The sequence below is a fragment of the Dermacentor andersoni genome, chromosome 8 (genome assembly GCF_023375885.2).
Source record: "Dermacentor andersoni chromosome 8, qqDerAnde1_hic_scaffold, whole genome shotgun sequence".
NCBI classification, from domain to species: Eukaryota; Metazoa; Arthropoda; class Arachnida; order Ixodida; family Ixodidae; genus Dermacentor; species Dermacentor andersoni.
The window spans coordinates 49,388,804-49,414,469 of record NC_092821.1 but is presented as its reverse complement, the minus strand read 5'-3'; positions in this window follow the sequence as shown (position 1 = coordinate 49,414,469).

Here is a 25,666-nt window from a genome sequence, read left to right as displayed (position 1 = left end):
ATACGGCGGGCCATGTAATGTACACTTGACATTATGTTAAGGTGCAGTTACTGATCCACACAAGTCAAAATTACAAGCATTCTCTCCTATAAGCACTTTCTCACATTTGTCTGCACTTTTTCTACGCTTATTTTTGCTTGATTCTGGTGACTGGTATGTGTAGATGATAAGCTTCAGATTTATGCTGTGGTAATGAATATTTTTCTGCTTATAGGTGTATTTTTTCAGATTGCCTCGAAATTTTACTCAAGTCATGCCACAAACTCGGGTCAATCCTCTTGGAAACGACCCATAACCAGGCTTCACGCGTCGATGTCAGATGACTCCGGGTATCAAGGCAACCTACTGTGCCCCAGCGTACAACCTTTGGTGACCCCTCTAAATGTTTCATCTGTTTTGCAGCTGTACCTCGGATGCATTCGATGAAAACATCAACAGCTGTCACCCCTTTCAAACTATGAGCAAATAATGGGTTCCTGTTCCTTGGAAATCACATTCAATTTGTCTTTTAGGATTCTTAACAAATGCTCATGTTATTATAATTCATGTCTTACTACCTAGTCTCTAATAGTGCCTTTGTCTAAGAATTCTCAGCATCATCTCCTGCTATATCATTATGCCCAGTTTTTCGTAGTGCTTTTGTACTTGTGTACGTGGTTGATAGGCGGCACTTGTAATGTGTAGGGCTAAAATGCTGACTTACGCCTCTTAATTTTCCTTTATTAATTTAGAGCATTCCAAAATGTTGAACAAATGTAGCTTAACAAGAGCTATAGGTGAAGATAAAATGAAGAGCGAAATGGAACGCTTACTTCAAGAACCCTTTATTTTAGAAAAATGAAAGTATAAGGACAACGAGAAAGAAGACAATATCAAAGCAGACAAACCTGAGTGTCCACCGCAACTGTAGTAGATAGGTGATATTTTTTTCACTGCAGTCATCACAGAAGCACTTGCGCACGTTTTGAAACATGAACCTTACAACCCCCTTGGCTTTCGTCAGCGTGGTAAAAATGTTGGCCACACTGACGAGTGCCAAAGGCATCATATGTTTCATTCGCACATTGGTCTTGTTACACCTTGTAAATATTGCATTTCACAAACGCAACGCTTCACAGCCGCGCGTTCAATAGCAAATAGTTTTTCTACTTCATGCATACATGTATTCACTTCCGCGGATGACATAGCACCGTCAGGCATTGGCGGCGTGGACGCCTTTATTTAAGATTTAAATATGGGCTTCATGCCCTAGGTTAGCCTCTTCTGACATTGAGGGTTCTAGGACAAAGTTCATGCACAAGAGGGAAGTGTATTAAAATGGGCAACATAAACGTCAAATTATTTTGTTCGTGATACTGATATGACGATCGGCAATGTTCATTGTGCATTCGTTTTAAAATTTCTGATTGCATATTTTATATAGGTGGGTTTATTCATGTGAGAACATATATTTCTTTATTGTCACACTACAGTTATTAGCACCCAATTGCATGCAGTTTCATTAGAGGCTAGAAATTCGGTGTATTGATAAGGTGTTTTACGTTTTGCAAACTCAGTGCTATGGAACCAAACGAAGGAACACAGCCGAGTACAAAAAAAATCATGATCCATTCAGGCCTCTGAAGCTGCATGACCAGCGAAGCTGTGTACGCACGACACAGAGATGACCCAGAATAGTCAACATAGGCACGAACATACATATAGTCCTAATCTGTGGTCATCGCGTCGTTATAGGTACGCACACACATTCCTGTATCACCTCTGTTATTAAATATGTCTGTCAAGTACGATAATGAATGGCTCCTACCCCCTTAAGCATTGGCTCATACCACCGTAAACGCGGCCTCTCCATTACGATAACAGAAGTGAAATTCCACGTTGAAATGATGAGCCGCAATGGTGCCAGCTGTGGAGAGCAATGACGCTCGAGCCATTGCTGATGATCATAGTTTTTTGCAAAATGGAGCCAGTTGTAAGAGACGTGACGACGAAGGTGTGAGCAGTGGCACGGGCGCATTTGCGTGGTTGGCGCCGAGAAATTTTTAAGAGTCCTTTTTGAAAAAGGTTGAAACCAATTTTTTTTTTCAAAAACATGTGTTTTTACCCTTGTGCGTGGGACCTCTTTGGGTCCCAAGGGCGAAAAGGGTAGTTCAAAGGCACATTGCAGGTCCCCGAGCCCACACAGCCATGTGTCCTTGAGCTTCGACCCTTTCTGCACTATTACCAGGATCGGTCCACCTGATGATTTGTTTTTGTCAACATCTCGAACGCATTTTTTACAGATCTTAGCCATAAACAGCTTCGTCGTAAAAAGTGCAACAGAATAAAAGCAGGGCATGGGACTTTGTAGGCAGACGCTTGGGTGTGCTATTTCTAAAGCTCCATGTGTTCTATCTCACAGCACATTCCAACACTTTGGTAGAAAACATTGTATACTACTCGCTAAATCACCATTTAATAAACAGAAGGCATACCCGCTACAATTAGCTATAACATAGCGACAAAAAGTAAAAAGCAAGACATCTCGTCAGAGTCGCTCTGGGCTGTCTTCGCTTGGGCCACGGTTAATCGCTATGAGTTGTCCGGCTTTTGCCAGAATTGCAATACTAGAACTACTGTGCACGTGCCATCGGTATCGCCACGCTAACAAGCAAAAATGCGAATATCACGAATCGACTATCAATTAGTTCGACATTTGCATTTTACCTCCATATCTTTGTTTTGTCTTTGGTATTACACGTATGTTTCAGCAGTGACTGCATCTAACTATGGAACATAACTACTTCAAGACAAGGTGATAATTTTCCCCAAGAAGAATATAAAGCAGCGTCAGGCATTATAATTACAGTGCACAAGAATTTCTGCTTTGTAAGAACTCATAGAATAGCACCAGTTCTGAGATAAACAGCCCAAAAATCGGTGATGATATAGACTTCTGTTTCGCAGAGAATTGCCCCACAGGGCTTACGAAAGTCTGTGTGGAAAACCATTATCTTAAACAGCAAAGTATGCTCCACGAAGTTTGGTGCGAAATATTTCAGGGCTACCAGAATAAGGACTCCTACAAACTAACCATAAGTTCAGTACTGACTAGTTTCAATAAGACAATGTCAGCATGCTGCTGAAATGATTAAAGCTTTCGTTATGGTGACCTTGCTTAAGAAGACGTCGGCAGTTATCACGCCGTTCCCTTCTGTGTCACTTTTGTAACTATTGGTCAATTATTCTGTCAGCCAACAATTCTTAGTGGTAGAGATATTTATACCAGAAAGAGCTAGAACATTGTATTTAATAATAAAGGTACTGGTCATTAGTGCATTTCCGTATCTTCAGCATTTGTTCGGGCGCTATAGCTCATCTAACTATGGAACTATGGAACAGTTTATCATGCCTCGTGAAATTCGGCATGATAAACGCGCCTTCTTGTGTTAACAATTTCTAGAGAAATATGTGAGCATGTTTCTTTAAAATACAGCTAATAGACCCAAAAGTTAGGCTATTTATCAATTATCAATTCTAACATTGTTAGTGCAAGACAAAATTTCGAGGACAACTAAGTATTTATTATGAGTTGTGAATGCAAGAGCATTAATGTGCAATTGAATGCCGCTGATGTGTCCTTCGAGTTTTGAACACCTCGCGGGTAAGTGAGCACGTTGGGATGCTTGGCGTGTGTCACTTTGCCCTTGCCGAGGTGCAGTTACAGCGCAAGCGAGAGCGTGCGCTGACAAGAAACACGTGGAACGCAAGCTTACGGGAGCGAGTAGCGTGGCACCGCAGTGATGCACTCTCCCCTCTCGGAAGACTTGGCGCACTAGCGCTGCAGCAAGTGTTCCCTTTCGCTGGCTCTTCTCCATTTAGGCCTAAACCAGCGTTATGAGCGTGCGAAGGATGCGTGTGACGTAGCTTTGCAGCCAATGGGAAGTTAGGTGCCATTTGGCTTCTACAGACGCCGCCGTCTTTTTCGCTCAGCTGGCCATTTGATGCTCTCGCGTAAACATTTTCGCATCGGCACTGACTCACAACTGTGCCCAGCTACACCCATGCAGCTGCACCATACAATGTGCGTGGGCTCAAAAAAGCTGAAAGTCACAAAAGAAAAAGCACAGCCGCGCAAGGCTTTGCGTGTTGCTTGCAATCTTGAGTGAGCAGATTATTCGCCAGCTACAATGTATAGTCAGTAAATGCATCAATCACTTAAGTGAGGTGCCTTGTTTATATGTCGCATGTACGAAGTTCTTGTGATCTTGCTTGCTTTTACTTTGTTTCTTTTTCTCAGCATGAGGGACTTACTTGCCGTGACACGTATTTTAAAAGCTTTCTTCATCCCCGAGGATCACGAAAGCGAATTGACACATAAGTGTCCCAGTTACTTATGTGGTGGCCTTCGAGTTTAGTTCTTTTAGTTTTGATGTTATGTTTATCCGCGAAACAGTTCTGTCGTACATTGAAACATATGAGCTCAATTCACAGTGGGCACCGAAATTATGAATATCTTTTCTTGCTATATACCTTCCACTGCTGTTTTATTAACCCAGCACTGGCGCAGTGGCTTGTCTGCAACTTAAAGATATGGCAAGGCGTAAAGTTCAAGGTAGACGAGAGGATAACTAACAAAGCAAAAATATTATGTTACCATTATCCCGTATATCTAAAGGTTCGCTTACAATTTTAAATTTGGACATACCACTTTGGTGTGAGGGTTCCTTTCAGCACCAAATGGACTGCATGGCATCTCTGCTAGAGTGGAGAGTAAAGCAAAAAACAATCAAGATGGGAGCGACAGTGGAAACTTTTAGCACAGAAACTGTTTTATTTCATGCATCACAATGTGGCTTATCATCTGCTCCTGTTGAGTGAGAACGCATATTTTAAGGGGCACCAGAGAAATGCAGAAATCAAAAACATATATTCGCACTTGACTACCCTCTGTGCATTGTATGGATGTGTTTGGCTGTGCAGAAAACAACTGTGGTAGATAAACATAAGCGCAAAGGTAAAAAATAAAAAAAATTGTTATATGTCAGTCAACCTTCTGCCACCTTCAATGCTTATAGAAACACCTTTTCTGCCTATGCGCCAAACCATAAGGAAGCTTTAAGCATCTTATGTTTACAAAATTAAAAAATGAGAACTAGCGAAATCACAAGGCCTTTATATTGTCACGAGAGGAAAAGCCAGTCAGTCAGTTCTAAGCGAACGGCCGTTTGCAGTTCGTTTTTGCGGCAGCTAATACGCACACTTCTTCTTCCTCGACTTCTAGCATAACTAGCGCGTGCCATTACCCCTCCCTCCAAAAAAATAAAATAAATAAATAAATAAAGTTGGGGATATGTTAAATGCCACAAGGAAAAAAATAAAAGAAATGAGAAAGACAACGGACGTGATGACGACAGGGGCCGCATCACAAAGTTTGTGGACGAGAGTCAGCGCGAATGGTAGGGCTTCATCCTGGTAACGTGAACAATGTCAGAGGAACGTGGTCTACGGGAGTGGTGCGAAGTGTCGGCTGGAATAACTTCGTAGTTGACAGGACTTAGACGACGCAAAACTATGTAGGGTCCAAAGTATCGGCGCAATAATTTTTCTGACCGGCCTCTTTGACGTATAGGGGTCCAAACCCATACAAGATCTCCCGGGTTGTATGTGACGTCTCGATGGCATATGTTGTATCGACGAGCATCTTGGCTTTGTCGGGATAGAATTCGTTGCCGTGCAAGGTGCCGCGCTGCTTCGGCACGCTGAACAAAGGCGTCTGTATCTGGTGCGGTAGGCTGAGACGAAGTTGGTAGGAGCATCACGTCGAGCATAGTGGTGACGTCGCGTCCGTAGACCAGACGAAAAGGAGGAAAGCCGGTGGTTTCTTGTAGGGCAGTGTTGTACGCGAGTGTCACATACGGGAGCAGTTCGTCCCAGTTTTTATGATCCGTGGCAACATACATGGAAAGCATATCCGCAATCGTTTTGTTGAGACGCTGAGTTAAACCGTTAGTCTGCGGGTGATACGCAGTTGCCGTACGGTGCGTTGTTCCACTCAGCTGCAGAATATCTCGAACCAACTGGGCAGTGAAGGCCGTACCACGGTCTGTGATGACGACAGCGGGAGCACCATGTCGAAGGACGATATTTTTGATAAAGAAGTTAGCAACATCTGAAGCAGTAGCACGCTGAACGGCTTGTGAACGGCTCGCAGTATCGAGTGAGGTAATCGGTGGCGACAACGATCCAGCGGTTATCAGCCGAAGACTTGGGAAATGGGCCGAGTAAATCCATCCCGACTTGTTCAAAAGGTGAACAAGGAGGTCGGACAGGCTGAAGCAGACCGGCTGGTTTCAGTGGTGGAACTTTGCGACGCTGGCAATCTCGACAACTTCTGACGTACTGCTTCACGGTTTTTGTGAGTTTTCGCCAATAGTACTTCTGCTTGATCCTCGCGAGAGTACGCGTGAAACCAAGATGCCCGGACGTTGGTTCGTCGTGGCATGCACGTAGAACGTCGTCGCGGGGAGTAGCGGGAACAACGAGCAAGAAAACGGTTGCCGTAGGGTGAAAGTTCCGCTTGTATAGGACGTCGCCACGTAGGCAGAAAGAGGACAAGTGACGCGCGAACTGCCGGGGGGGTTGTGGGCGGCTTCCTTCAAGGTATTCAATCAAGGGCTGGAGCTCGGAATCTTGGCGTTGCTGTTGAGCAAGGTTTAAAGACGGAAGAGTACAAAGAAAACCAGAATCGTCGTCAGTATCTAGTGGTGCGGGTTCGACGGGGGCGCGGGAGAGGCAGTCAGCGTCAGTGTGTTTCTGGCCAGACTTATAGACGATGGTCACATCAAATTCCTGCAACCGAAGGCTCCATCTTGCGAGACGGCCTGAAGGATCTTTGAGATTCGCCAGCCAGCAGAGAGAGTGGTGGTCGCTGACGACACGGAAGGGGCGTCCGTACAGGTATGGGCGGAACTTCTGGATAGCCCATATGACTGCCAGACATTCTTTTTCATTTGCTGAGTAGTTTTTTCAGCAGCAGACAAGGTTCGGCTGGCATACGCAATAACGCGCTCAACACCAGCTTGAAACTGTACGAGTGTCGCTCCGAGACCAACGTTACTAGCATCAGTATGCACTTCTGTGTCAGCCTCGGTGTCAAAGTGACCAAGGATCGGTGGTGTCTGTAGACGTCGCTGAAGGTCGTGGAAGGCGTCGGATTGTGCCGGGCCCCAAACAAATGTGACGTCGTTCTTGATGAGTCGTTGCAAAGGTTCGGCAATTTCACAAAAATTGGGTACAAAACGGCGGTAATACGCGCAAAGCTCTAAGAATCGGCGGACATCGTGTTTTGTCTTCGGTATCGGAAACAGAGCAACTGCCATGGCTTTGTCAGGGTCCGGGCGCACACCGGTGCTGCTGACAATATGACCTAGAAATTTGAGCTCCTCGTAGCCAAAGTGACATTTTTCGGGCTTCAGGGAGAGGCCGGTGGTGCGGATAGCTTGAAGAACCACCTTAAACCGCTGGATGTGTTGTTCAAACGTGGTGGAAAAAACAACTACATCGTCTAAGTAGACTAAACACGAGTTCCACTTGAGGTCAGATAAGACTGTGTCCATCATGCGTTGAAATGTGGCCGGAGCGGAACACAATCCAAAAGGGAGGACCTTAAATTGATAGAGACCGTCGGGGGTTATAAACGCCATTTTTTCCTGGTCCCGTTCGTCAACTTCAATTTGCCAGTACCCACTACGCAGATCCATTGAAGAAAAGTAACGGGCATGTCGCAGGCGATCCAAGGAGTCGTCAATTCGAGGAAGTGGGTAAACGTCTTTTTTCGTGACCTTGTTCAGTTTGCGATAATCGACACAGAATCGTAGTGAACCGTCTTTCTTTTAAACGAATACAACAGGTGAAGCCCAAGGACTTGTCGATGGTTGAATGACATCATCGTCAAGCATTTGTTTTACTTGATGACGAATAGCATCCTGTTCTCTCTGCGACACGCAATAAGCGTGTTGGCGAACAGGTTGGACGGTCGGTTCAGTGATGATTCTGTGTTTGAAAAGGAGTCTGTTTGACCTTCGACGTGGTGGCGAAACAGTCGCTAAATGACGATAGCAGAGTGAGGAGCCTCTCCTTCTCGTTTTGGTCTAGCTGTGGGTTGACGTTGATGTGACTGGTCAATGTCCACATAGCTGGGTTCCGGAATCTAGATTGTCGTTACCGAAGCACAGGCGTTGGACTCGGCCACCGTTTCAAAGTAGGCCATGGTGGTATGCCTCGCAAAGTGCTTGTATTCGCCACTGAAGTTGGTAACTAGAATCGTGGTTTGCCTATGTTGGAGCTCTACGAGACCTCGTGCGACGCCGACTTCGCGATCCAGCAATATGGTGAGGTTACCTTCGGCGATGCCTATTCCAAGTTGGTCTTGGGGGCATTCAACGCGGATGAAGATGCTACTTCGAGGCGGTAACGTCACACAGTCGTCGACTACGCGTAAAGCCGCGCGGTGATGTTCATCCTCCACACTCGAATCCGAAGAAACGTAGCTAGAAAAAGTCACGAACAAGTCACGAAGGTTAATGATCGCCCCATATTCCTGGAGAAAATCCATGCCCAGTATAACTACCCGAGAACACTTGGGCAGCACAAGGAAAGACGCTACGAAAGTCGAAGTAGAAATTGCAATTCTGGCGGTGCATCGTCCAATGGGTGACACGAGGTGTCCTCCGGCCGTAATCAGATGTGGGCCGTCCCACGCTGTCAGCACCTTGAGTAGCCGAGTGGCCAGTGAGGCACTAATAACCGAGTAGTCAGCTCCCGTATCTACAAGTGCAGTTACCGGATAACCGTCGATTGAAGCAGTAATAGCAGCAGAAGTTCTTTTTGCAGTTTCGAATGATGGCGTCAGCGGTACGTCGCGAGGGGATGGCGTCGGCGGAGGATATTTGACGATTCGCATGACAGCGGCCTCACCCCCGGAGTTCGCCGTTTTCAGTTTCCCCGACGCGGGCTTCCAGCGTTGACTCCAGCGGAATCAAAGGCGGGTCGAGCACGGTTTGGTGACGCGTACCGACGAGGTGAAGGCGACCGTGACTGTCTTCGCTTTTGGGCAGGAGGAAGCCGGTTACTTTCTAAGTATTGCTCGATTTCGTGCGGGCGTTCGCCATAGCGCGGGCAACGGGCGTCCGGATGGTATCCCCGCAGACCAATCCGTCGGTACTGGCAGTCGCGATACATGTGACCAGCCTCCCCGCAGTGATAGCACAACGGACTGTTGTCGGGGGCGTGCCATACTGTTGATTTGCGCGGATCAGGATGAAAGGGTGCTTGTGGATTCGTGCGGTGGATCGGACTTGGGGAGCATCGAGAAATCCCAGCCGGCGGCTGCGAAAAACAGCCCGTCGACGGTGCGCAAGCCCGAAGAGCATCCGCGTACGAAGACGTGGGAGATTCGGGTCATGTTGGTGGCGAGGGATGAACCACTTTGCCGATTTCTTCCCGAATGACATCCGTAAGAACCGCGGCACTGGGAGGTGCCGGAGCCGATGCATAGGACTTCTGCAGTTCTTCTCGAACAATTTGTCGTATTAGCTCGGTAAGGGACTCCCTGTCATCATTTGCAGGTACGAGAGAGCATGCAGCAGTCATGGTGGTCTGGCGTTCATACTGCGAGAGCCGCTGCCGAAGCATACGTTCCATGACTGTTGCCTCACGAACGAACTGAGAGACTGTTGTAGGAGGATTGCGCACGAGGCCCGCGAAAAGCTGTTCCTTTACGCCTCGCATTAGCAGACGCACCTTCTTGTCTTCTGGCATTAGTGGATCGGCCCGACGGAACAATCGCGTCATGTCTTCGACGAACATGGCGACGGTTTCGTTTGGCATTTGGAACCTCGAAGACAGTGCCTGTTCGGCTCTTTCTTTCCTTTCGGGAGTGCAGAGGGCTTCGCAAAGCAGTCGGTAAAACTCCTGCCAGCTGGTAAATGAGGCTTCGTGGTTCTCGTACCATACTCTCGCCGCGTCTAAAAGGGAAAAGTAGACGTTCTTCAATTTACGGCGATCGTCCCAATCGTTAAAGGCGGCGACCCGATCGAAATGGTCCAACCAGTCTTCAACGTCCTCAAAGGCGTCGCCATGGAACGGGTTAGGCGTGCGAGGCGCGTTGAGAATGCATGGTACGGCAGCATTTGGGATCCCCTCGGTTTGGCTTGCGGTAGTTGTTGACATCTTCCTCACGGAGCTTCCCAGGGGACTGTATTGCGGTGGAAGACCTTGGAGGCGACGGCTGCTTCGATAGATTTCTGCCGTCCCCGAGGTACTGGCGTCGGTAGCTTCTGGTTCAGGACCCATAGGCATATGATGGATGCGTACCCAGCACCTCCACCAGTTTGTCACGAGAGGAAAAGCCAGTCAGTCAGTTCTATGCGAACGGCCGTTTGCAGTTCGTTTTTGCGGCAGCTAATACGCACACTTCTTCTTCCTCGACTTCTAGCGTGACTAGCGCGTGCCAAAATGTGGGACATGCAAATGTGGCCCCTAACAGAACTAATTATTGTATTTACTGAGGGTAGATTACAGCCGGCACATAATCTGCTCTTACACGTTGACTTCTGATGAGTAAAAGAAGCCTTCCTCATGTCTTGCATTTCTCTTTAGTGTCTTTTGGCTCTTTATGCACCGTGTGCATTGCAGTGTTACACCTTCATGTGTGTAACTGGGTACTGTTTAGTTAGCAACCATATTGCTTCCTTCCTTGTCCTCATCATTCGTGCGCTATCCATGTCATAACAAAGTGCAGCTGCTTGCGCTACATATTTTGCCAGCGTGTTTCCTCTATGGCAAGTTTTGCGATAGTTCTGATTGAAACCTGTGTGAATTTGTAGGTTTACTTATTGATGAAAAAATACGTTATTGTCAAATAATTTGTCTTGTGTAAATATTCCTGTACTTTTTGTAACATTCTCAGCAATTAAGCTCTTATGCATTGCTGCACATTGAATGAAATAACATATTTCATGGACAGTTTTTAATGTGATGTTTCTAAAATATTTATCAAGTCAAATTAAAAAACATGTACTAATTTGGTTATAAAAGTGCCAACAGGGGTATCATGTTCTAAGGCAGTGCATCTCACTGTTAAATATAAAGTGTCGATTGCCAACCAGTCACGGCAGGGCAAAAATTCTTTGCAATTGTATTAGGATACGATGCAGGATACTTGGCTAACAAGTATATGAGATGAATATACGCGATACTATAGTAGTTATTGTATACGATGCGATACTTTCTATTTGTATACTAAGATACTATGATACATTCGCAAATTTGTTATTATAAGTATATCTAATGTAGCAGAAAACACCAATGAAAGAAAAAAAATTTGTTCGCACATTTCTTCACGCCAACCAACCTTGTTTCATTTATTTGTAATATCTGTTAGTATCTCAAAATTCTGTTTCTTCTGCAAAGAAGAATATTATAATTTCTAAACAATTTATTGGCGTTGCATAAGTCACTTAACATAAAAGCTCTTTATACGCGGCTCTGTCATGGTTTTGCTTGTTGGTTTTGTAATTGATAGGAGTCGCTGCTATGCTTGCCGACCAGCTAGCGCATTAACTACAAGAATGTCAATAAGAAGCCTCTGCAGGGTGGCACACATACCGCTGTGAATTTTCGCTTGTCCGTAAATGTATTCCCGTTTACACAATACCGAATTACCGGACAAGTGTACACCAACAACAACGCTGCTAGAGACTTTTTGTGATGCATCGTGCACACATCGAGCACATATACCAACAATGGCCTTTCAAATCCTACTTATCTGGCGGCGTAAAGCGGTCGTTAGCGAATTATTAATTTCTTTAGGTGGATTAGTAGCAGCGGCATCAGCTAGAGAGGCGGAGTTTATCCAACGTTTATAGTTTCGCAAGGTGATGTTGCGGTAGCAGTATCTTGTGCTTTAACATACAGGATACATGACTTCATGCATCGGAAATGCAGATACTGATGCACGTCTTGCCGAACGAACATACCATGATAGAGATACAAGATCCCCCCCCCCTCAAAGGGCTTCTTAATATATAAGGTGCAGGTATCTTCGATACTGCCCAGCAGCTACAAACATTCTCATTCAAACATTACTTTCTCAATAAAATGCCGCATATGTGTATATATATATACATATTCATGTGTGCGTGCGTGTGTGTGTGTGTGTGTGTGTGTGTGTGTGTGCGCGTGTGTGCGTGTGCGTGTGTGTGTGCGTGTGTGTGTGTGTGTGTGCGTGTGTGTGTGTCGCTCTCGCAGTGCTGTGCGCAACAGTAACCCAGGGCTTCACAGCATGCCGCTCCAGCCCAGCGTTCCAGCATCCCGCTCCTGACACCGGGCCCATAACCCGGCATGCCACTATACACTGGGTATTGGGTTTTGCGTTAGGGTTGCGCTTTCTTTCTGTGTGTGTACTTGTTTTATTTTAGTGTTTCTTTTTGATCACTCCTATAGCTTCATGAATGGCTTGTTCGAAGTGCTTTCGGTAGGAAAACCACAATGAGAAGACAGGAAAGGAGCGTACATTCAAAAGTGAAAACTAAACTCACATACTGGAGCACATGCATCTGAGACACCTTTTTATTGGAGCTGAAAATAGCTCGCACAAGCACATACAAGGCTGTGAATTACGCTTGCAATACGGCATGCCGCACAGCATATGGGAATCCTAGGGTGCCTACCAGGAAATCAGTGCGTGTAGAGGCTTGTGTACAATATCTTCCTGTGTGATTTTCAACCCGTACACTTTCCTAGCTTAGTGGATGGTACATACCTGAAGTTATTTAGCGATTATTCGCGCCTTTCTTGTGGGTGTGGTAGTATTTGGTGGAGTTCACGTAATTTTGCACTGTTGCTTTAGCCATCACTCGAGTTTCTTGTTTGTATGGCAAGATTATTTGTATTTGAAGTTTATTATTTTACAAAGGAACTTCTGTAGTGCATTCCTTTGCAAAAATTGCCAATATTGTTTTACCAACAGCTTCAAAAATTGTAGTTTTCTGCCGGGCTGCCAATCCAAGACCCCTTACGTTGGAAGAAAACGCACGGCTGCTGTCGCCCATTCGGGTGTGTAACTACATCGCATGGGTAGGGTCAGCTCAATAGGGCAACTAAATAACGGAAACACGCCAACGCTGGTAAACTGCAACAATGTAACTCTACCACATTCATTGCTAACCGGGCACGGTCATGCTTGTCTGGAGAATTGAATTCACTCACTGGTCATCTGAAATCACAGCCACATCAGAAACATGGTTGCTCTCGTAAAGTGCGCTTCCTTTGTGAACAATGAAACCACAGTGATGATTAAAGGTTTTTTTAGCCTGTTCCCCCAACTTCGTTTTAATGCTATCGACTGCGCAGGTGGCCAGTGACACCAAAAATGCCTCGCTCCCACAATTCATAAACACCCTTCCATAAGTCCGTATCGGCTTGTATTGTCTCTTGCAGTGGCAGATATAATGCCTAATTTTGACTGCATTCTGTGCAGTTTCTGCATCATTCCCTTTCACAAATGTCTAATAAATGCCAGCATTCTGTTGCGTTTGACTAAATGTTGTGCACTGCATTTGTTCTTAGTTAACTCACCTAACTTATGATGAATGCCCACAGTAGCGAGCGATTTCAACGTGCGGACATCGTGAGAGCGGTTTCCTTCGTTAGTAGGAAAAGCCACTTACTTAACCAGGAGACATGGAGGGCGCACCAGACATGTGCGCCCTCTCCGGTGATGAAGATAAAGGAAGGCTTATGCACAATAGCGCTTGTGTTCTGTGTGCGCATCTGCCTTCGTCTTTGTTTTCAGTGTGGGTTTGTTCATGAACCAATAACCAACTCACTCGGTATTAGAGCCTCTGTGGTAAGCATCGTCATCCTACCCGAGCTATTTCAAGTGCTCCCCACGCCTCCTCCAAAACCCAGTTATGGGGCACTATAACATGAAGCTACTAATGCGAATAAAGTTGTTTGCTGACTTTAGCCGTCTTGAGCCTATCTGTCTACCTAGCCTCCTGCACTTACCCAGTGGCCCAGTTGTCAACCTACTTGGGCCAGAAGGTATGTGCTCCTGATCGTGACGCCCATTCCAGCTTCGCGATTCCCTACTATTGCCATGTCATCGTCATCGTCGTCAGCCCACGTCTGAGCTCCGAACGGGCCATATGACGCTGGTAAGCGTAACCAAAACCGCAGTCGGTAGTGCCGGCGCATCGTAATTCAGCTCGTTGATTGTTATTACATGTCGATGTTCGCGATTGCCAGATGCGTTTACTCGGCTTCGGTGTAGACGCTTCAAACATTTGTTTCTTGTGATTCGACAGCCTTTTGAGGCTTAATTTGGGCATCAGTCTTTTATGGGAGTTGACAGACGGAACAAAAGGAACACTCGCCAAAAGATGCGGGCACCCCTTTGCCTTTGAGAAATGAGCAAAGCTTGACACGTTCTCAAGTGTGCGAGAGCTCAAAAGAGCATACTTAAAATACTATAATATATTAGTACCTGATTGGTGAATGTTGCACATGGTTTAAAATGTGTGCTGTTCAAGAATCTAAACAACATTGTTATCTATTTTGTCTGTAAGAAAGCGTCAATGAAACTGCGGGACTGCTTTCAGCTGTGGTGCAAAAGGCAGGATTAGAATTATTTTGCACCAACACATAATAAAATTATTTTGAAAAAAGAAGTGACACGTCTCTGTATTTCTACTGCTAGTTTGAAGGCGCTTATCCCAATGATGTTCCCTTAGACCCCTTTTCTAAAACACTGAAATTAAAGTATGTGCTTCTTGTGACTAGCTAAAAAGGGTTATCCTTATAATAATATTCGCACATCATGCATTTTGATATATTCTGAAACTTATTTCTGCCTCATTGATAATCCAGTTGAAGGAAATGATTAGTATCCACGCCTTAAGCGATATTTAAAATCCTGGTAAATTTTATTCGAGCATCTAAAATTCGGCTGTAAGCTGTATGTACCTAAAGTGTTACGACAGATGTGCACTGAACCTGCAGATATGCTCAAGAGTGTCAACAGCCGCAACAGCTGGCACTGCGATATAAAGCCGCATAGGTCATCTGAAATATACTGTGCATGAAGCGTTAAACTGAGTGTAGAGAGGGAGAATGATGCATGGAAGTTTAAAGCAGCTGTTAGGAGAGCACCGGATCTGATATTTTAAAAAAATAAAGAGCAACCGCAGCAAGCTCTGCAATTCGTAGAAACTGACTCAAATCAGGTAATAAAATCGGGCAAAGCAGACCTGCTGAACTCGCAACACAAGAGAAAAGAAATTGAAATAAAAATTTAGCAACTTCAAACAACAGTTCAAGGACTATGTGACCTAATGAGTGCGACGGGCTATAGAACTTTTTTAGTTGCTCAGCTTCGCCTTTTCAATGTAGTGACTTTTGAACAGTTTCGCCTTTTCAATAAACACTTGTAATAAAAAAGCTTCAGTTCACGGTCAACGCTGCTTGATCCATTCTTACCTGCGCCACTAACACTACAGCTGCCACTGCTTTTATACGTTTCCCTTCCCGCCAACTGTAATTTGGTACTAATATTTCGCGAACGTCCACCTTAAAAGCGCAACGGCCAGCTTTCACAAAGAAGCGTACATAATGTTGTATACACGTGCTCTCGGATAAGCAGTGCAACGTCCAATAAAAAAAAAGAGGTTCAGCGCCCGTGTTACAAGGTTTAGCTTTTTTTTCTGCGTAGGCGAGCTTGGGGGCACCACGTGCGATGCTTGCTACGCCTTCTCGCTTAGACAAACAGAATGCATTCAACTTCCACCGGCTGAAACAAAAAGTGAATAATAAAAATCTGTCCACATCCAACGCAAATTTAGAAATCTCTCCGAAGCGAAGCTTTTAGGAGTGTAGGTAACCGAATTACAAAAGTTCGCCCATTTCGCTACTGCGTCTTTGGTGTAAAGCAGGCTGGCCCACGTGGATGTGCTGTGCCACGCAGTTCAGCGCGATGTGACACCTGCGGTAACCATCTCGCAGCGTTAGCTGGCATTCACACGATACAAGTGTACATGCTATCGCGGCCTTATTGTAGAGCACCGTGCTGCTGTTCTGGGGGACTGAAGTTAGATCCCGCTATGGCGCACGTAATGTAATCACTATTATTTTTAGTATTAAGTATTCGGCAAGACAGTAGCAGGGTCACCAAATCTGGGAGGATTCGCATACAGAACTTCGCGTTAGTAAAATGTAACTAAAAGTCGCATCGCGGTCGTGCGCGGTTGACCGAAGCTTCAAGTAAACATATTGAATGTGACAACCGACACATATAGCGAAGAAAACAATCAAGCTAGTTCAAATAGGCGCACTCTGTAAGTGACAGAAAACACATGTAACAAAGAAAGCAATGGCCATTTGTGAACCAGATTCTGCTCTTCTTTGTATTGTGGTAATTCATTGTGAATGGTAATGTTAATGACACGTTTCTTTCAGCAAAGTGTTATTGTTGCTTGTATATAAACGCATCACAAATACTGAGCATAACCATATATAATTAAATATGGTTAGGCTTAGTATTCGTAATATGCGAAGCACAAGCTTTTGTGAATGCCAAAAGACCTAATAAAACCTTTTTGGCATTGACAGAAGTTTGTGTAGTACTGGTGTATCTTGTCGCAGCGACTCCAGCTTTCACGATAACGCTAAAGACTTAATTTTATGACAAGGCATGTGCTGTGACGACCACACAAATATTATTTCCTGGCGGTAGTGGACCAGCTAACAACATATTTTTGCTCATCTCATGGCAGGATAAGGTCTGCCGTAAGCCACTGGTACCTCGATAGCCCAAAGGTGGGGAATAAGCAGTGGCGTAGGAACGGAAGGGGGGGGGGGGGCGGGCGTGGGCCCTGGATGCACGGGGCCAGTAAAGGGGGGAGGGTGTCATATACGTCTTAAGATACCCGAAAATGGTCGATATCCTCGCCTTCCTCGACTACACCCGGGAGGGGGGGGGGGGGGTGACAGAAGAGCTACAGACCCCGGATGCCAGACGACGTAGCTACGCCACTGGGAATAAATACAAAGGACGATATGACTCACGCGAGAAACACCCTCGGTGCCCTTACGTGACATCCGAATGGCAACGTGAAACGGTCAATTACGTCCACAACGACCAAGACTACACCCCAAAAGAGGGGGCATTCTTGTTTAATTGCAAAAAAACACAGTCGTGTAAAGCTTCACCTATTGTAGCCACCCCCTAAATTGTTCGTCGTGCAAAAGGACAACTTCGCCAACAGGAGGGCAGATGGAAGCAGAAGAGCGCCGAGGTGGCGATGCGCAGTATGGCTTCAGTCTTATAAGATCGCATTGTCATTCTTTTTTTTATTTTGTCCGCGTTTGCACTCCCAGTTGCCTGTGCCCAATGGGAAGGTACATGCGGTAAAGCGAGCGAGGAAACCAGAAGCGCCACAACCGCCGTTCTTGAGAAACGGGTGCGTAAAATACGAATTTACAGAGGCGAGAAAATGGCGTAGCCAGCGAGATATGCTCCTCGAAAAGGCACGGGTGAAATTCTCGCTCGGAAAGTGTGACGAATCAGCGTCGCGCATGAAAGAAGCTCCAAGGCCAGATACCACGATAAGGGCCAGGGACGAGCCGCTGACTTGAAAGAAGTGTGAGCGGTCCGGCGTGGTGTCGAAGACCGGCTCGAGAGGCCGCATTCGGAATCCACGTTGGCGGAGTGTAAGGAAGTTGCCCCAAGGTTGGAAAAAGCCATTTCTGCGACGATATGCACACTTCTAAGACTTAAGTTCCTAGTGAGCAGCAGTTTGAGTTCGATAATTTATACGTACTATGGCATAGTGAGCTCGCTCATACGCGACCATTTTCGCTCGGATGGACAAATGTACTTCCAGGCTACGCCTTTCTCAATAGTGCGCCAGAGGAGAAATTTCATTTCATTTGATTTATTATACCCTCAAGGCCTGGGAAGGCTTTACAGAGGGGAGTGGGTTACAAGTAAATTCTAACAGTAAGTCTTGCAAAAGAAAATATACAGCATCAAAGTACAATTTGGCAAATAATTCAGTAGGAATGCAATGAGCAATTACAAAAAGGTATTACAAAAAAGGACAAAGTATACAAGCACATTAAACAGCATTCTAGCAAGTAACGTTGGTTAAGGCATCACGAAACAAAAGATTATCATTGATGGACACAATGTTTGCGGGAAGGTGGTTCAACTCTAGTGATGTCCGAGGCACGAATGACTGGGAAAATGTATTTGTGCTGCAAGAAGGGACATTAACCTTATAAGAATGATCGATGCGACGAGATACATAGTGTGGAGTATGGATGAATGCATCACGTAGTGTTGTGTGGTGAACAAGTTTGTGAAATCATGATAAACGGGAGACCTTACGTCGAGCTGCAAGAGATGGAAGAGAAAGGCTAGTTCTCGTGGCTGTTACGCTGGCAGTTCTGCTATAATTCGAAAGAATAAAACGAGCAGCGTGATCCTGAACTAATTCTAATGCGTTAATTGAGTTTAGGTTATTAGAGACCCAGACTGATGTAGCGTATTCTAATTTCGGGGGTATTAGTGTTCTATAAAGCAATAATTTCAAGAAGTGTGGAGCCTTAAAGAAGTTTCGCCTTAAGTAACCGAGAGCGCGGTTAGCATTGTTCACTTTATTAGTAATGTGCGTTGCCCAGGCAAGGTCGTATGTAATATGAATTCCTAAGTACTTGTGCGAAGTTACCTGTTCAAAAGGAAGACTGTTTAATGAGTACACCTGAGAGACGTTAGGTGTCCTAGATAGATGCATAGCTTTACACTTGTTAACATTTAATTCAATTAGCCATAAACTGCACCCGTTAGATATATCAAGGTCCGATTGAAGATGGTTAGTATCACAATCCGTAGTTATTTCTCTAAATATAACACAATCATCCGCGAAGTAATGAGTGTTAGAAGTTACTTGTGAAGGAACGTCGTTAATATATGTTAAGAGCAACTAAGGACGAAGAACCGATCCTTGAGCACTCCGGAAGCAACAGAGCACACCGGTGAATTGCAGCCGTTAGCACTAACATATTGTGAGCGATGAACCAGAAAACATTCGACCCATTTTAAGAGATTAGCATCAATATTCAAATGGGTTAGTTTGTGGACTAGATGTTTGTGTCACACTATATCGAATGCTTTGGAGAAGTCTAGAAATATGCAGTCGGCGCATGATGAACGATTAAAAATTCGATGCAATTGATGGGTGAAGAATGCGAATTGAGTCTCGCATAAGTATGCTTTCCTAAAGCCATGTTGTGCAGGTGAAAAAAATGTGTTATCTTCAAGAATGTCGACGAGGTTTGTGAATACAATGTGTTCTAGAAGTTTGCAGCACGTGCTGGTAAGTGAGATGGGGCGATAGTTGGTTGCTATGTTTTTGTTACCAGATTTGTAGAGCACAACCACATTCCCGACCTTCCACTGATAAGCTAAAGTGCTGGTGTTGAGTGATTGGTGAAAAAATTTGGTTAGTATAATAGAACTGTAGGCAGAAGTGTTTTTTAGGAACTTAGTGTTAATTGAGTCAAAGCCAGGTGAAGAATTGTAGTCGAGCTTTTCAATAAGTTTAGCAACAACAGATGTAAAAACTATTACTGGAATAATTGGTTCACTGCACGAGCTAAGCCATCCCGGCATCAGAGAGACAAAGAGGCTTATGACAGACCCCTCTGTCTGGTCGGGGATCAGCAAAGATGTTCAAAGCTGGGCAAGAAGTTTCCAAGCTTGTCAAGCCATGAAAGTGATCCGGTATACGAATTCAGTGGTGCAGCCGCTTCCCCCACAAGACAGCCACTTCGATCACGTGCATTTAGACTTTGTTGGGCGTGTTCCGCCCTCCCAATGTTCCAGATACCTCCTCACGTGTGTCGACCGGTACTCAAGGTGGCCTCAGGCGATGCCTCTACAAGACATCAACGGCCGAAACAGTGGTGGAAGCATTTGTTGCAATTGGGTGTCGTGGTACGATTGTCCTTTACGAATAACTACTGAGCGAGGCTGACCGTTCTCAAGCTCGCTTTTTTCTTTCCTGGCTAGACTGCTTGGCACGCGCCTTCATAACACCTTGGCTTACCACCCACAGAGCAACGGCATGGTCGAGCGTGTACCCCGGCAATTGAAGGCGTCATTGACCGCCATGCTCGACAGACAGTACTGTGTTGAAAGGTCGCCCCTAGTCGCCCCTACTGTGGCTGCGAAAAACAATCAAGGATGGCCTCAGAGTCAGCGCAGCCGAGATGCTCTATGGGTGAGCAATCCGCGTTCCAGGCCAGTTTTTCGGCTCCCAGCAAGGCACTCCGCCAGCGGCCGCGCAGCACTTATAGGGGCTACATTCCTTGCTCTACCAGCTTGGACCTACACGCCCACGTATCGCCCGCGGACAGCCTGTGTTCACTTTCCCTATCTGTTTACTCTATCAAGCCACCATTGCCTCCTTCCTATGAAGGCCCCTTTCGTGTGGTTTCGCGTTGAGAGAAAACCTCGAAAATTGACCTACGCGGCAAAGAAAAGACAGTAGAGAGTTTTAGTTTAGGGGACGCAAAGCGTTGGGGCCCCTAGCGCTTGGGTGCGTTTGTGTTTGCATACGCAAGTCGAAACACGTTATAGGTTAGCGACCCCAAACGCAAGCCACAGTGAGGTCGCGTGCGCTCCCAGCGTCATCAACTTCTGCTCGTTGCTGGGTTATTATTATTTTTAAATAGGAAATCAAGCGTATGAAGTAAAGTATATAAACTATCTTTATTAAAATCAGTTAATATATATATGGATAAACGGTGTCTGTCGACACTTGGCAAAAGATATATAGGATTATCATGCGCCTACGTAACGACTGAGGCCCAGCCGAAGCAATCCAAACATACGTTTGGTAAACTGTAGTTAGGCGACTGTGGCTAGGTGTCTCGTGCAGCATAATTCATTGTGTTCAGCGTTTTGTTTATTTAGAGCCTCCTGCAAATTTTGACATGCCGCCGTTGTGGCGACAGTGTGCCGGTGTGCACTGCGACCAGCTTCTTTACCACGTCGGCCGCGTAATGCACCCGTGCACATGTTCTCGCCCGCGCAGCCGTATTCTCCGTCTGTGTGGCGGGATGGGCGGCTTGTCTCGGCTGGTCTCGTTTCTCGTAAGTACTGGTACACCACGAGAGTCACGTGGGTAACGTGACCGCTTAGGGGCAGCGATGTTTTCGGCCACCCCAACAACCCAAGGACGCAACAAGACGTAGTGGTCTGCGCATGCACAGTACCGTCGCCCCTAGTTCTTGCGTACGCAAGCCGCTTGCGTCCCCTAAGCTAAAGCTCTCTAGTGTCCTGGGACCACGTGAAACCAGCCTACCGTGAACATTAACGCTTATTTCCTTCTGCCATTCACACCTAAGCCTCCAGCATTTCATGGGGGAGCCCTTGTAGTGACTTCCCCTCACTACACGTTGTCCCCGCTTCTGCGAAATTCAGTTATCTTGCCTGGCCTCCACGCGGGGTCATTGCCCCCTGCTCTTTATTGGAAGTGACGTGGCTGCCGGACAGGGGCGCACCATAGTCCCTGGGCAAATCTCCTTTTACTGTGGAATAAAGCCAGTCGACTCTCCGCTCTCAACCTGTCAAAACGTGTATTACTTGCCTCCACTGAACCGAGCACTCGACAGGTAGTTCGTCGAAACTGATTTCGCTATGCGCTTCCTTGACTTCAAAACAGGCACAACCCATGTCACCATGCACTGCCCGATTTCTGGTTTTACGGTGGGCTCCCAATGCCAACCAGCCTACCGATTGTTAGTTAAATTGCATCCCCGACAAGATATCCGATATTAAGCAAACAACTGCATTTGCGAGCGTTACCTCTGGCACTTTTACTCCTTGCAAGATTGAACGTACCACCTCATACTTGTTCTTAACGGACGCTACAAATTGATCAAATCGGATGAACGAGCCCAGCCCTCACAAACGTTGGTGGCACCGAACGACTGACCCTAGCCATGCCAGCGTCAGTGCATTGACTCTACCAAGGTGAGAGACGTGGACTCCCGTGGTCTGGCAGACGTCCCGTGGTTGTAGGGTTTCCGGGAATTCTATATCAACATACCGGACATCTGGTCCATACAGCTGGACAGCCACTCCCGTATCAACAAGGTTCCATGCTCCAGCTGCTTTCCAGGCTTCGGCTGCCGCCCCTCGGCCCCAACTTCTACGAGGACTTGCGGGCAGCCATCCCTGCTCACTACTCCACCTCAAGCGTAGCTCACAGAGCACAGGTGCGGCAGGCAGGTTGCGATTTCGCTCTACGGCATCACTGTAGCCGTCCCTCACGCACAACCTACACTGCGGGTGCGGCTCATGCATCTCTCTCGGACTGTATGAACCCGACACTGCCAACCGCGACAACACCTGCACACTTTAACTGGACTCCTCTGCCTGGACTTTACCACTGGACTTTATTTCAATCGCGCTCCGCACTAGAACGGGGGCCCTGCAGTGCCATCACTATTACCTCCAAAGCCGATGATGAAGATGGCCCACGTGCAGTGAGCGCGAAAAAGCATGCTGGCGCGCTCGACCTGAGTGGATAGTTGCCCCCCCCCCCCCCCCCCCCTAGATACCGTGACACGATGGCTGGCCGGCCTAAATAAACAGTGGCTACGGCAGCTACCTCGTCGCGCCGCCTCCCAACCTTATTGCTGCCCCAAAGTGATCCGTTTCCTTACTGCTGCATTCCGCTTCCCCTTTATTGCAATTTTCTCATTCACACTTTTCATCTAGTTTTAATAATTGAGAATTTGATTAACTAATTAAGACTAATTATCCAATTACGCGGAATGAAAAAAAAAACAATCTGGGTTTCTCCAAGCGACGGAAAACTATATTACCCTGGTTCTGCCCAGCTGCGTAACGTTCGGATATTTTTAACCTCTGGCTATAGTTAGCTAGGACACCCTGTATATTGAGTGACTGCCCCTGGCTAAAGCCTAGTGCGGAACTACAACCTAATAACACTTCGGACTGGGAGGCAACAGTTGACGGTCCGCAGTCCAGCTGCGGACCGTCAACTCGGCATTGGAGATCGCCGAAAATCAAAGATTTATGGCCTCCTCATGCCGCCTGGAAGACAAAAGAACTCGGAAACTTAAAGACCTCTAACATCTAATGAAGGTGAAATTATTCCTCCTCCTCTTCCTAAACTTATCCTTTGGGCGTTTTTCATTAACTCTTCGCGGTCTAATTCGACTCCTTGCTGTTGTGTCGCTACATTCAATATTTAATCACCTTTCCTGATTGCCTAGGGCCCGCGTATAATAGCTGCAGCCCGCACCGTGAATGGACGTTTAACCAGTGTTGCTACACTATCGCTACAATGTATCCCATCACGCACAAACGTGCTTTCACGGCCTGCTCGGTGCGCTTCTCGGTTGACTTCAACGACCGTAAAATTTATTGCCTTAGCTAGCATCCAACTTTCGCTGTTTACTTCAAGCACTGCCATTTCGATTGCATACCCGTGTCTTTCAACATATGGCACCGTGCACACTGCGAGTTGAAGTTTCTTTGAAATATTCCGTAGGTGCGTAACCCCTTTGGCTATTTGCTTCGCGATCCCTGTGCCCTTTGCAGTACGTCAATCGATCTGCCAATTTTCCCCACTATGGTAGGATACAACTTAAAAAAAAACAACGGTTGGGAACCAAGGCACACGGACCGCGCGGGGTTGTGTGACTCCGCCAGCCAGTTACAGATGCAAACAAAAGCTTCGTCATGCAACTTTTTCAATATTGCCTCGTACTTAATACTTGAAGTTGTTCTTGAAGAGTCTTTTCATTGGTGAAAGCAATTAGGTGTGCATCAGACATGGAAAAAGTGTATGGAGTCTCAGCATTTCACTCTTCAAAGTCCGCCGAACAGTCCGTTTCGCTGCTGAGCCCGTTTTACTCATGAAACTTCACTGCTGACTGAAGTGCAACTTGACAATAAATAGCTGCAGCGAAGCAAGCGGTTTATTTCAGTTGAATAAGGAATTAGGCTTTCACCGTTACACTATAATAGAGAAGTGAAAACGTATAAAATTATGCGTTTATATCTCTATGTTTGTGGTTACCGCCTTATTTAGGTAGCAGGAAAAAATTGAAGTACAAACTAATTGCAGCCTCGCGGAGAAACAATGGCTGGCGGTTATGAAGGCGTGGGCGGGGCTTCACTGTTCATTGATGTCGCGGAATACGAAGGACTCTCGTGATTCACGGTTGCGCTCGTCGATTCGAGAGGCAAAACGCGCATATCGGCATGTGCGGCGTGCGAGAGCGCAGAAGAAGCGGAGGAAGCGGCGGTGGCGCTCGCCCTCACGGATCCAACGTGCACGACGGTTACCTGCACTCGAGACCAGCAGTCACAAACTTCGCCAAAGGATGGACCTCATGGAGAGCGGTCCGATTCTTGAGCACTCGGCTAGCCTAGTGGGAGGTAGGAGGAGGAGGAGGAGAAACTTTTATTTAAAAAAAATAAAGGACAAGCAGGTGTCTTTCTGCTTGTGCGGGAGCGGCCCTTAGTGCAGGGCTCCTGCGGCTCTTGCTGTCTCCCGGGCCCGCTGCACCAGTTGCTGCTGTTTACAAGGGTCCGAACTAGTCAGCACGGCCTCCCACTGCTCGGGTGTGGGGTTGGGTAGTTGCGGGGCCGCCTTCACGTTGGGGCACGCCCATGTGGTGTGATACAGGGAAGCGTAGTCGTTGCAAAGGGGACATTTGTATGAGTATAGTGTAGGGTTTATTGCGTGTAGTCTGCTTAAATGGGGGTATGTATTGGTTAATAATTGTCGCCATGTTACGGTGTCTTCACGTGAGGGGTTCTTGTCTGGAGGTGGGTATTTTCGTCTGTTCAATCTGTGGTGTTGTAGTATGGCGTTGTATTGTAAAGGTACGGGCTCCATGGATGCGGCCTTATCCCTCTCTTGTGGCGCCCGGGAGGCATGAGTTCCGGCTACAGCGTGCGCACGCTGATTTCCACGGAGGGACTCGTGTCCTGGAGTCCACACTATTTCAACGTCCGAGAATCGGGAGGCTTCTTTGAGGAGTCGGTGGGCGATTGAAGATATTCTGCCTCTCGCGTAGCTACGGCAAGCTGCCTGGGAGTCAGTAATAATTGTCACGTACTCGTTGGTCCGACTAGAGGTGATGGCCAAGGCGATGGCTGTCTCCTCCGCTACGAGGGCGCTGGCAGTGCGGACCGTCATCGAGACCACCTCTTGTAGGTTATAGTCGACAACGCTGGCCGTCATGACTGCTTTTTGGGGGTACTGCGCGGCATCTGTTTATAGTGTGGTGGAGAGACTGCCATATTTTGCCGGTAGAGTTTTTGCGCGAGCTTGGCGGCGATCGGCATGATGTTCCGGGTGCATGCTTCTGGGGATAGGGGCTACCTTGATGTGCTCCCGGAAGTTGGGGGCCAGATGGATTGCTTGTTCGTGGCATTTGCTGTGTGTGGAGTAGCCTAGGCGCGCTAGGACTGTTCTTCCTGTTGTTGTTAGGGCTAGGCGTTCTAGTTGGCTTGTGAGGTGGGCGTCTATAATTTCTCTTATAGTATTATGGACTACTAGGGCTTCAAGCTTGA